The sequence below is a fragment of the Marmota flaviventris genome, chromosome 1 (genome assembly GCF_047511675.1).
Source record: "Marmota flaviventris isolate mMarFla1 chromosome 1, mMarFla1.hap1, whole genome shotgun sequence".
In the NCBI taxonomy this organism is placed as follows: Eukaryota; Metazoa; Chordata; class Mammalia; order Rodentia; family Sciuridae; genus Marmota; species Marmota flaviventris.
Window position 1 is genome coordinate 66140323 of NC_092498.1, and position 14062 is coordinate 66154384.

Below are 14062 nucleotides of genomic sequence, written 5' to 3' on the forward strand. Positions count from 1 at the left end.
ATCAAATTTTTAGACAGTGTGCTTACTGTGCTTTATTAAATGAGATGAAACAAGTGCATTTAAGTGTGTGTGATTTATATTTTAAAAGTTTCAGTGCTTAATCAAAGAGCTTAAAAGAAAAAAGAAAAAAAAATGAAGAAAAAAAATCAACATTCCAAGTAGATATAGTACAGGCATGATTTAAATCTCTCTGAAAAGGAAGAAAAACATAGTAGTACTTCCTTTCAACTTTCTCAAATTCACAGTTATATCTCACTCATTGGTAATGTTTAAATAAGAACTGGATAAGTTTAGGATGCATCTCATGTAAATATTTGTCTAAACTAATGATATAATATTACTTGAATTGATAATGTTCTTCTTGGTAACTATTTGGTATTCAATTATTTCTTTATCATGTTGAGAATATTTTGTTCTACTACTGGTTAACGTGATTTAAACTGATCAGAAGAAATCATTTGATTTTTATCTTATTTTTTAAGCTTGAACAAGAGAAAGCTTGTATTTTATTTTTTAAATATTAAGGTAATGAATTGATTTAATAGATTTTCTATTACAGAATCACCCTTGTAATATTGGAATTGATTTCACAGTATTATTTAGAACTTGAATATTTATATATTCATTTCTAGGTTCTTTTTTTGTCCAATACAGTTATTGTTCTAGCACCACATAACTTGAATAACTTGAAAATCTTTTCTAGTTTTGCCTATGCTCTGAAACATTTCTTAAAGGAATTGTACAAGTTTCTTGCTCATATATTTTATATATACTTCAAAATTAAGTTTATTGATGGAGTAAAATTTGGAAACAAAACCACTAAGCAACACAAAAGCAAAACAATTTCAAAACACTAACTTTCTTCTTTTATTAAAGTCTTAAAATACAAGTGTATACCTGTATTTCTGATTTGTTTTTTAAAACTCAGAATCTACAGAGGACAAAACTAGTATGTTTGAATTCCAGTAGCAATTTTATTAAGAAAAAATAATTATCATAAAATCATAAAACTTCATTGTTAAAATATTTCCTGAATACACAATGACAAAAATATTTTACTCTGTGAAAATATAAAGTCAATTTTATGAGAAATGGGGAATGTTTATTTTTGATATCTGCCCATTTCCTAGGGTATATTAATAGTTCCAGCTCAATAGTGTGACATTGGCAGGGGAGGTTGTCCTCTGAGTTGCCCTGATTAGGCCCTTGGGTTCTAGTAAAAGGGTAGTAGCTGTAAGAATGTGGCCTGATTCCTAAAATAAAATAATGGATTTAGGGACCAGGAAAGATTTAGGTCAATTTTTATTGGGCACAGGCCTTGGCAACATTTTAATAACGTGAGTATTATTATAGATAGAACTTAATTATCCTGATTACAACACTAGAGACACGTTCAGCACTTCTATCATTCTCTGGCCAGAAAATGTTCTCAAAATTACCGGAAATTCAGAATCTCTTCAAAGTAGAAAAACATGTTTAACTGCAATATAATTAGCAGTTTCTGTGGCTTTTGTTCTTAAGAGACAATAATAGTTTAGATTCTTGAAGATGTCTAATTATACGGGGAAGGAAATTCAAGCAAGAAAAGGAGACAATTTATGGCATAATTTTCAAAGTAATTTGATTTTGTTGAAAACAATTCTTATTGCACACCCTGTTTAATCTGCAAGAATTTATTATCCCTTAAGAGGCAATAATTCAAATTTCACATCAAGTTGCATTGTTTTTTTTTTTTGTACTTTCCTATTCTTAATATTGAAATTAAAGTATTATTATCATTTTGGTTTTTAAGGATCATGTCTGTTTAAACTAGTAAGAAAATTGTTATTATAGTTATGAAATTTAGAGAGTGCTTAATATTGGAAATACTCATGAGTGTGTATATATATGATATCATATAACTATAATTTGAAATTTAATATTGCAAATTAAAATGTAATGTTGCCACATAAGACATATAATTTGTGATTTGATATTTGGGTTTTATTCTGGGTTTTGCACTAAAAATTTACCTCATTTTTCTTTACTGAGAATTTGGAAATAAGATATTTAAATGGAAATTACAGACAATTATATACATTTTTATACTATGTCAATGTTATATCACCCAACTTATCACTTAAAATAAAATTAGTTCTAGCCTAATTCCAATGAAAGATGGTTAACTCATATTAATATTTTCTGAAAATATTTTTTAATATTATTTGAGACTACTTTTTAAACCTAGAAGTAACCAGACCTCCCCCATATTTTAAATGTTGCTATTAACATTTTATGGGACATGTAGTTGTGGAAGATTTTATAGGCCATCATAAGGGTGCTTTCAGCTGTTTTAATGTGACACTGTCTCAGTGCATTGTTTCAAGCAGCTTAAAATGGGACTTTACTTACTGTTGCTTGAAAATCCATCTTCCCTGTTCAAAGGATACACTTTTATATTTATATACTCATTTTAAATGAACAGAAGTTAATAATTTAAGAAGGACAATATTAGAACTGCACAGTTTCAATTAGACTCCAGTATGAGCAAGCTGAATCTAAGTATGACCTCTCTCTCTCTCTCTTTCTTTCTCTCTCTCTCTCTCTCTCTCTCTCACACACACACACACACAACACAACACACACATTCTTGAGTGTTAAACATTCAGATATAAGAACATCTGCTGTTGAGGTACAATGGCATAAAAGCCATTGTATCTCCATGTCTCTTTAAAAAAACAAAACAAAATGTCACCTAGCTTGATAGTTTAGACCTTCTCAAATTTTAATTAGAGAACTTAATAAAGTACAGATCTGGATTAATACATTTGGATGGTTACTGAAGTTCTGCATTTTGAGCAAACTCCCAAGGGAAGGCAAGTTGCTAATTACTTCAAGAGTCTCACATTTTGGAGCAAGGGTTTATACAAGCTCAGTTTTCAGTGATTTAAGCTATGCATAAATAATGTAATTCTTTGTTTTGTGAACCACTGTAGATCCTTTGACTTCAGCATATCTTTGTTGTTTAATATCTATGTTCCTCTACTTTATCTTCCAATAATCTTTATGATACTTGTTAAATATTTCCTATATAAATGATATTGGAAAATAGCAGAAATAAGCAATTTTTAAAAAATTATAAATAATAGAATGAATATGCTAGAAAAAGAACACACCTAGAATTCAGTAGACATGGTTTAGTCTTAGTTTTCACTCCATCACAGGTTGCTACTAACCTTAAATGTTAGTAGCAGTTTTCCATTTTATAAGATTTGGAGAGGATGAAGAGATTATATAGGAAGCACTTTAAAGACAACAAAATATTATACTACCAATATAGGATTTCTGTTCATCTTTAAATTACTTATATAGTGATACAAATTTCTTCAAATAATTTCAATTAAATATTAAAGCTTTTGAATAAGCTTTGTTATAGCACTACCTGTCATAGCACCTACAGTTTAGTGAATGCAATTTAAAATAGCTGCTGATATCCATAATCAGTTTTTGTTTTTTGTTCAGGGCAGGCCCTGTATCAGCCTTATTTTTTCCTTCTCTTCCTCCTCTCTCTCCTTCTCACCCCTTTTTTGAGTGCTAATATAGAATTGTTTTCATAGATACCTGATCTTGACTAATAAATGTGTTTTCTAAACCAAATTTATACTTCCAACTTTGATTTGAATAGAAACCAGTTTCTCTCATCCTACTTAAATAATACTAAGAAACAGTATCTAATGTCTATAATAAAGACTAAAATTAAGTTCAGTTTGCATTCTAGTGGTTCTACTATTTCTATATTCTTTCATGAAATGAGTGTTGGAAAATATCTAGAACTATTATCTCTGAGCAATACTCTAGTGAGTTTTATATAATTACACATTAAATAGAATATATTTCTTAGATTATATGACAAGAAATGCAACATATACATATATTCCAAAGAAAGGTTAATTTTAAAAATATTCTTCAACATGTTGAGATCATGAAAAAAGTATTATATGTAAATGAAAAAGCAGTTAAAACTATAACATCAAATAAAATTTATAGATTTGTATGACAAAGCCCAGAGAAATTAATAAATGACTATACTTAATTTCACAGCAATAATTTTGGTTAGTTTATTAAGGTGGGAATGGTTACTTGAAGCCATCTGTTTGGGACATGTTTTTAAGTTTCTATTCAGCCATTGCTTTAAATAATAAAACTAAAAGTTAAAATCTTACAACAAAATAAAATCTTAATACACCTAGAAAAATCTCTGTATCAAGAGCCAAGAATGTTGCTAATAATTAATTCATTATTATTTCATGTGTGAATTTTAAACTCAGATCTTATTTACATTTATAACAGTCTAAGTCATCAATTATCCAACTTCTACTGAAGAGAAAACAATGTTGTTTCCAGTTCTCCCAATTCCTTGACTCTTTCTTTCTAACCACCAAACATTTCTCCTTTCATTATTTTTGCTGACTTTCCTTAAAATTTCCTTATATTTAGAAATATATGTCACTGAAAGAACATAATTTTAAAAAACTATAATCAAATTATCTACAAGTAACATACAGTTTTTCTGATTCCAACTGATTCCCACCTTTATCCTCAAAATTTAAAAAGGAAGAAAGTTTCCATTTTCTTGTCTTTCTGAACTCTCTTCCATATCTATTCACTAAGAAAGGACTGCACGTATTTGGACAAAAGTTAGAATGTCTTATAAATTACTCTATCTTACTATCACTTGATAGTAAAATCTGCAGTTTGTGTTTAGTATAAAAGCCTGAAAATCAAATGGATCAAAAAAATTAGTGTTTCATTAAAAGGGAGATGGATAGCAACTGCTCCCTTACTTCATGAGTTAAATAATGATTTTGAGATATAAAGATATCTTGTAAATATGTGCATATTATGTGTTAAGATTTCCAAGTTTTCTATTTCATAACAAGTTCTCTAGGTATTATCCTGGAGGCCTGGGATCTCTCTATTCAGCTCTGCTCCTTACAACAGTCTTGGTTCCTACTAAGTGCTCATTGCTTATAGAAAATAGAAGTTGTCCAGGTAAGATGATGGTGGCTAGCAAATGTAGCTTATTACCAGTAATAATGGAGAGACTTAGAGCAACCAGGAAATGAAAAAGAGAAAAACAATTTATATACATATTGTGTTGATTGATAAACCTCAGTTACACACAGATAAAAAGAAACACTGAATGAGATGAAAAGAGAATAGACTTGGGGAAATGGAAAATATCCATTAAAAATAGAGTGGAAAAAAAATAAAGCAAGTGGATAAATAGCAACTGAAATGGGTTATTTAATCTCTACCAAAAAAAATCTACTTTTAACTTCCATTAATAATGTAGCTATTTACCTCTATAATATCATATTACATACTATCTTAATTGTTATTAATGACAGCCATATGGTCAGATATAAAATGACAATCTGAGTATTCTCAGCAATTATTATTTGTTCCAATAACATTTTGAAATTCTGTAAACCTGTGGAAAAAAGATCTTAAATATGCATCACATCTAACTTATATTACAAACTTCAGGGTTAAACCTTTAAAGAGATTTTATGGTGTAGTCTGTGGATGTTTATTTCAAATTGTGATGTTATAAATTTTATTATGGCAAGGCATGTTGTTTATTATAGTTGAGTGATAGCAGCAAAAATCGAATCAGGAAGTAACTGTTATACATTAGAAATTTTTCTTTTCTTCTTTTCCTCTTCTTCCTTCCTCCCTTTGCAGATTCTTTCCAAATAGTTGAATTACCTACTAAAAACTATTTTTCTTCTTTATGATTCCTTATGTTTTCCATTCTAGAGAACATTTAATAGTTCCACGTAGTCAATCAGCACGATGACAACTTACTCAGCTTCCTGAGTCACATTAATGAGCTAGAGGAAATTTTCTTTTGCTCTTACTATCAGAATATTCTCTACTGGTGCATGTAGCATTATTTTTTTGCTTATAAAATATGATCATTTTGAGGAGTATGTGACTTGTGAATTCATAAATAGTTTACAACCAGTATGGATACATGGAGTTTGCAGCACATCCACAGAGGCAAAATGACAAAGTTAACTCACACAATGATAAACTTGGTAGAGATTTTGCAAATCTCCATGACATGGCTACTTTGCTCTCTGGTGCTTCCTCTGCTGTGTCACCATCAAATGACATCTGTACCAAGCAGCATCCAAGGGTGGACCTGTTGATTGTCTGACACTGCATATTTCTATTTTCTTTTTGCATACTTCCAACTCCAGACAATCTTTCAATTTACCTTTTGCATGTTACTCTCACTCAGGAATTAGGAAAAAATAAGGCAGAATCAGTTAAAGAGAAAAGAATGTAAAATCACTTCAGACTCTGTGAGTCATAAACACACAATTATCTCAAATTTTCTCAAATGCAATTCAATTATAATTTTATTATATGGGCACCAAGTCTTGATCAAAGTTGCCTGTATTTATCTTGATATCATTTATGAAGAATGTGAGGTTTCTTTCCTGTGATTTTAAAGAAAATAAAGAGAAATAACACTTCAGGAATATCAGTTATTGATGCCTTCACATGGCACTCAGAACTATCCCCCTATGTTTTAATAGTTTCTCTTCATTCAAAATGTTTGATATGATTACTGTGAGCATGTAAATTAATTGAACAAAGATGTTAAGTATCTTCTTGATCCATCTTAGCTCTGTAAAAGGTTCTATCATTTGAATTGTCTATATGACTAAATTACCCTTCAAATTATTCAAAAATTAATAAGGTTTTGTGAAAATCCATGTCTTTCATTTTATATCTTCAGAGTCATTTTTTTTTGGGGGGGGGCGTGCAGTACCAGGGAATAAACTCAAGGGCCCTCAACCACGGAGCCACTTCCCCAGCCCTATTTTTTAGAGACAGAGTCTCACTGAGTTGCTTAGTGCCTCGCTTTTGCTGAGGTTGGCTTTGAACTGAAGATATTCCTTTCAGGCTGAGAGCAGCCACTGGGATTATAGAAGTACGCCACTGCATATGGCAGAGTTCATTTTTTGATGTATAAGATTTTGTTCTTCCTATAACATTTTTTTTCTCACAAATGTATTTTGAAAACACATTTGAAAAATAAACACTGATTCTATAAGTATTAAGCAATTAAAGAACAGTCATTAGTTGAATATCAACCTCGGTATTACTTAACATTTAGGAACAATGAGATTAAAGTTCACTGAACTATAAATGTAACATTTCATATTGTAAGACTAAAACAGAAGTAAGTAACTTAAATCCTATTGTATGGTAAGCTGAAAAGGCTGTGTGGATCACTAAGGGAAAACCAAATCTGCTGTCACCAATTTCCTGTACACATTCTTATTAGAATTTTATAAATGTATACATAAAATAGCTCTCTGATATTGAAGCTCTGGCATCTTTTCAAATTAGTAATTAAAAGAGCAAAGAGATTATTTGGATTCATATGAATTTAGACACATTTATAAGCATATTGAAGAGACACATTTTGATGGGTCCCTTATGCAATCAGCCTACATTACATCTAAAGTAGTTATAATTTAGCAAATCATCAAGCAAAATAATATAAACTCTACTTATAATTTTAAACATTGCCTCTATTTTATTTACAAATTACTATAGATAAATAATAATTCAGCTTAATTCAGAATAAAGAATATCTTTATTCTGAAACTAATATGTTTTAAAATAATCATAATATCGTCTAAAATGCAAAGTGTATATATGATTCAAAGTACCATGGGAAAGAGATACATTGCTGAGAGTCTGGAATGGGAGGCAAGGCTGGAGTGAAGGGGCTTGATTTTCTCTTTGTCTAGTCTCTTAATCTTAAAGTGACCCAAACATCTTTACCTTGAAAATGTTCCTTTTAAGTGCATCTAAATATACTTTAATCTTTCTTACTAACATTATCAGAAAAGCAATTTAAAGACCTTTTTCCTTGGTTGTATTTTATAATTTGTATCTAGTTGATATGTGAAGTTAAGAATCTTTTCAATGTTCTTTTTTGTCATATATATATATATATATATATATATATATATATATATAAATATATAAATAAAACTTGGCAGTAAATATGTCACTAACCTTAGAAAAATTCTTTTTTCTTTATAGGAAAGGAGTAGTGGATTTATTTTCATCAAAATGAGAAAAACTCATTAGGCAAAAATCCTGTACATACAGCCAGGATCCAAAGACAGGGCATGGGTCACTATCACTTCATCTGCTCTTGTTTCCCTTAAACAACTTTCATTGCTTTCCTTGAAATATGTGGTTTCTCAGTTTGTGAGATTGTGCAGTTTACTACATTTTGGGTGATGCAATGTATTTAGGTGTTTTATTGTCCTAATATGAAATTCTCACATATTATGAAACCAGCTAATATCAACTTGAGGTTATATTTTATTTTTAGGTAGTAGAAATCACTTTTCCAAATGTATTACGTGTATTCTCTCGTTCATGGTGCTTCTAACAACCAAATGAGGAAGAAACGACTTTCATTCTTTGTTTGGGAAAAGTAGGACACAGAAATCTTATGCCAGACGCCTACACTTGCCCACCTATACAGTAGTACTCCAGAAAATCCACACACTTTTGTCTCCTCATGAAAAAAAGTTTAGTTTAACTGAATTATTGCAGAAGAGATGATTTTTCTACAGTCATAAATGCCCTCAACTTCTCCTTAACTATTATATCAAAAATTTCATTTTTTTAACTTTATTTTATATATGTGGTGCTAAGGATCCAAGGACAGGGCATGGGTCACTATCATTATCCCAGAACCTAGGACCTTGCACGTGCAAGGTGAGCACTCTACAGCTGAGCCATAACCCCAGTCCTTCAAAAAATATTTTTAACAAGTATTAAACTAATGGTTTCTTTACTTAAATGGTAAGTATTGTATTTACTAGAGCTAAATTAACACAGAAACACATTTACTTGAATTCTAGCCTTGATTATTTCATTTCATTGTTTTTTCTGCTAGTTTTGTTAAATACACTATGATAAGCAATATTTTATATATTATTTTAATACTAAAAATAAATATATCTTCCTAAGGAAATATAGGCCTCATATAGAAGTAGTTATCAATTGAATAAAACAAAGAAAACAAAATGGCTTGAGAGCAGATTAAGCAAAGGAAGGATGATTGAGATTGGTTCATTGCATTAATTTTCCAAATATGCATTAGGTACTATGTCATGGAGGTGGTCTATATAGGACAGCACCAAAATAGTTAAACACCTTTAGTATTTCCCATATTGTCATATGTCTTCTGTATTTTCCATATTGTCAGACACTAGACACTGTTCTAATTACTCTACATACTCTATCTCATGTATCCCCAGAAAAAACCATATGAGTCGTTGGTATTACCCCCTTTTTTTTCACAAAGTATAAACACTGGTGAACACAAATTAAGTAAATGACTTCCTAAGTCACATAAGAAATTGAGAGTAGACCTGGTATACATATCGAGACAGTTTAACTCCAGGGCCTATGAAGCAGAGTCATTAAAAAGTTTCTTATTTCAAACAATACTAAAGCATGAAGTAGGATGTCAGGCCCTGTGAAAAATACAAAAATGCTTCTAAGTGCACTCAGGGTTGGAAGCGGGGAATACTTAAAATCCATTGGGAAAATAGTAAGCTTAAATAAAAGAGAAGAAATTTGAGGACCGCTGACTCCATTTGAATTACTTATGGTAGTGTTTAATATTGGAGAGGTCACTAAGGATTAGATGATAAAGGATTTGATAAACAATAATATTTGCATTCAATTTACTTTGAAATGGAGACACATAAATGATTTTTGAATGAAAAATATTGTGATAGCAATCACTACAGTATTTAGGGAGACATCTATCAGTTGTATCTAAAAAGGAAAAGTATATATGGCTTAAAATGATATGTAATCTTACAAAATTAAGCATAATCAATAACTTTTAAATTTATTTAAATCATCAAACACTGCCATCCAGAATTCTTTGCCCTAAAGTTGAAGTCAAACTTTTTAAGATGTAATTATACTAACTGAATTATGTAAAGATAAATGACAAAATATATATTCTCATGAGTCAACATTTCTTTGACTCGGGATTAATTTTATAGGGCATCTGAAGTTTGTGCCTTATACAATAGTGGGGTAAATATAAAATAATTTTATCAACATGAAAAAACAGGTTACTTTATATTTTTTTTTCCATTTCAATATCATCATGTTACCTTGGGGAGATTATAATTAATACCTTCCATTTTGAAAGCTTATGAAATTTTCCATTTTAAAAGTATTTGTGTCAAGCCTACCTTGAATATTTAATTGAATATTGTAAACCTATCTCTTACACTCAGAATGATTAAAATATAACAAGTGGCTTTTTTGGTCAAAACTATCCATGTCATTAAAATTCAATGGCATCGCTCCCTGTCATTCAGCTTTATCTGGCTAAAATCCTTTAATTCCCCAGCCCCTGCTGTTGGGGATCTCCAGGCTCATCATACTTAACCTCTGCCTAGGCTTCTCAGAATAGAATTTGTTTCACTTCATTCATAGCTTCAATAGTTGAGCAAGCCACACGCAAGTGCACAGTGGTCTTTTACCCTGAGCACACTAATCTGATTGTTTTTCCACTCTACAAACTCTGGGTCAACAATCAAGCTGCCGCCAGAAACTAATTAATTTGCAAACAGGTTTCTGTTTTCACAGAGGGAAAGCTTTTGAGAGCCGTGTCAGGGAGGCCGGTCACACCATGGTTACACGCATTGTCATGGTATCCACTTCTCTGGGTAAATCTCTTGCTTGATGTCAGTGCACACAGGAACCCAGATTACCCAGTCAGCAGTAAATCCCTATTGAGGCCCACTGAGCTCTGAATGTAGTGACTCTGGAAGAGGAAATTGGTATAGACAGGCTCTGTATTCATTAAACTGATGGTGAGACAAGAGAGAGAAAAATGTTAAAAACAAGAAGGGAAAGGTTCTGTCTTCACTTTAAAGAGTTCCCCAAGTTAGTCTCTCATCTTTATAAGTTTTAGCCAATTTTAATTGTAAAAGTAGGCCTACCTTAACTAAATATAATACTTAGGGTTTTTTTTCCTCCTCTCACCATTTTAATTCCTAATAAGCTATTCACACGTTGTGACTAATATGCCACATCTGAGAATTATACTTTTTAGTTCATCAGTCAAAAATATTAAATGCCATATCATAACAATTTTATTCAAAGACATTTTTGTAGAGGCCTGAAAAAAAGATCAGCTTTCTAGAATATTGCTACTAACAAGTTAATTTTTACTCCAAGGTTTTATTCACTATTCCTCATTTCTGCAATGTGATTTCAAATAAAACTGGTTAAAAGTAATGTTTCCTAGACAAAAGTGACAAAAAAAAATTAGGTCTCTGAAAAGAAGATCAACTGGTAACTTTTAGCTTTTTAAGGAAAATAAAGTCATATTTAGTGATTTTATTAACCATTTAGAGGATAGAATAATTTCATGGTACATATTTATTTATTGAAAAGATTTTACTCCTATGGGGAGTGCATTCTTTATTAGGATGAAAATTTTTTGCATAACAGAATTCATGAGAAAACATAACGATGACTGCCAAGTTAATAGTATAGATATAAATACTTATTTTAAAGTATTGCCTTTTCATGTTTTAGCTCAATTTCAGAAAAAAAAATAACCACAAATATTTCCTTTTTTGTTTGTTTGTTTTTTGGTGGTACTGGGAATTCTAGGCAAACTACTACCCCCACTCCCAGCCCAATATGGTCATTTTTATTTGTGAGATTCTATATACTGATACTGCAGAATTGACAACAGTGAGTACAGAGGGAACTCATAGATGTAATTAAAAGCCAAAATATACTACATTCTAGTTATTTCATTCATGATCTTCAAAGACACAAAGAACCCTTGTTGTTTCTACTTTAACTGAATCATCGCTCAGCTTCTGTAAGATTTATCTGCTCATATAAACATAAAGCAAGGCTTACAGAGGGCTTTTTCTCCAAAGATCAGAAAAATATTACTAATTTACTTCAGCTAGAGAAATGACATCATTAAGAAGTCTGACATTAGGCAAAACTGAGTAATTCATTTTACTTATTAAAGAATAAAAAAGTACCTTCAAACAAGGTTGAATTAAAAGAGTTTATTAAAAGAGCTGTATGAGTGATTTGAGACTGGTATCTGATACCACATAATATCAATTTGTACACTCAGAGTTTATCTGCAGTCATGTTTCTTGGTTCTATTTTTCTAAAAACAAATCTTGTGGAGAAATTTGAATCTTAGGAGAACATGCAATATCCTAGTACGTGACCACAGAGGAAATGATGCTGATTCCAGTGAGGGCCAACCAGCATGGTATGAATGTTACAGGGCAGAGGAAGTGGAACCATGACTAGCATACCATTCCAATTACAGAAAAAAAACAAGTGGGTTGGTCTATCCACAGGCATGATCCTTTTAGGAAATTCCGCTAAAAGAAAACAGGTCTTCCTGAAACGAGTGGGAAGGCCTCACACTTCAGGCATTGTAATTAGTTCTGTTTGTGTTCACCGGGCCTTGGCTCTCTCAGGCTTCCATGTGGTTTCATATATTAGACCCAACGCAGGCTGCCCTTTCACCCTGGCTCAACTATAATCACTCACAGAATGAATCTGACAAAGCTTGCCAAGCATGCTCCACCCAGGTGAAGAGAAAAGGATATAGAGATAATTAACATTTATTAAGTGCTTACTAAATGCCAAGCCATTGCTCATTTCTTTTTTTATATTGTTATGTGGTCATTTTAAAAAAATGACTATGCGAGGTAGGTAGTATTATCTTTTCATTATACATAAGGTCAAAAGTCAAGAGAAAATTTTATTACTTTAAAGATTTGAAAGTCATTCTTTCAAATCATATGGCATCCCAACATTATTCCAAGATAAACAATATTGGAAAATAGTCTTCATCAAATAGAAAAATAAATGTGAGCTAGCCCTTCATCTGCTCTAATGAATGGGTAATGAGTACAGTAATTATAGTAGTATTTGCAGACTTAATGTTAAGAAATTCTATCACAGCAGCATAAATTCATTTACTTATATTGCTTATTTTACTATAAATAGACACAGAAAAAATTTACTTTATTTCAAATTAATGTAAGCTGAAATTGTAATTGAAGTTTAAAATCATATCATATCAAGAACATTCAGGTAGCACAAGAAAAACACAGTGAATTTTGGTATATCATGTCAAATTCACACACTAGTATTTTATGAGGTCAAAAGTCATTCTAACCCCTTGCAAACTTAAAATAGGGATTCGTGTACATGATGAGAATTTTTTAAAATATTATTATATATTAATATGTAAAAACTCAGTAAATTCTCCATCTTTTAAAAATGTCTTTCATTCCTTCCCATTTCTTTCCATTAAAACTATAATTGAAACATTATTGGTACTGTTTTAAAAATGCAAAATAAATAATAATTATGGAAGCAGTAAAATTCCATTATTTAAAAAAATTAAGATATTTTAGGCTCCAAATCTAGATGGCTGTTTTTCTCTTTTCTTTTTTGTTTGTTTAGTTTAGTTTAGTTATATTTTGTTTTTCTCTTTTGAGCAGGAAAAAAAAAATTAAGAGCCATCTAAAAGAGATGAACTAATTCTTCCAAAGAGTTGAACCTATTTGAGAAAAGTAAAGTAAAGCATATGCCAAAATTAATTTAATAGCTTCAAAGACCCCTGGAAAAAAATACCTTACAAGGCAATTTATTCCTTCTGGCAACACAGATGATTGTGTAGTCTGTGCTGATTCCTCAAAGCTCATTTATTTTATGCATGAGTGTGTAAACACTGTGTTTCCAATTTCATTCTGAGATGGTATTCGATTTCTCCAGGCCCTTCATTCCATCTCATAGCAGCCTGGTTTCTGCACCCTGTCACATGGAACCTCTGTGCTAATTTGGAGAAATCAGTTCTCACGTTTAGTGCTGAGAGACTGATAACTGAATTCTCAAATGAACTACACGTTTTCAAAGATGAAGTACAGAACTGCGGACAATG

The 14062-nt window shown here is 31.0% G+C and overlaps 1 protein-coding gene across 2 annotated transcripts in view; it reads right to left on the reverse strand.

Annotated features, from left to right (window-relative positions):
* Positions 1 to 14062, reverse strand: part of Sema3a (semaphorin 3A) — a 191606-nt gene that overhangs the window by 60164 nt on the left and 117380 nt on the right. The gene's annotated exons all lie outside the window — the stretch shown is intronic.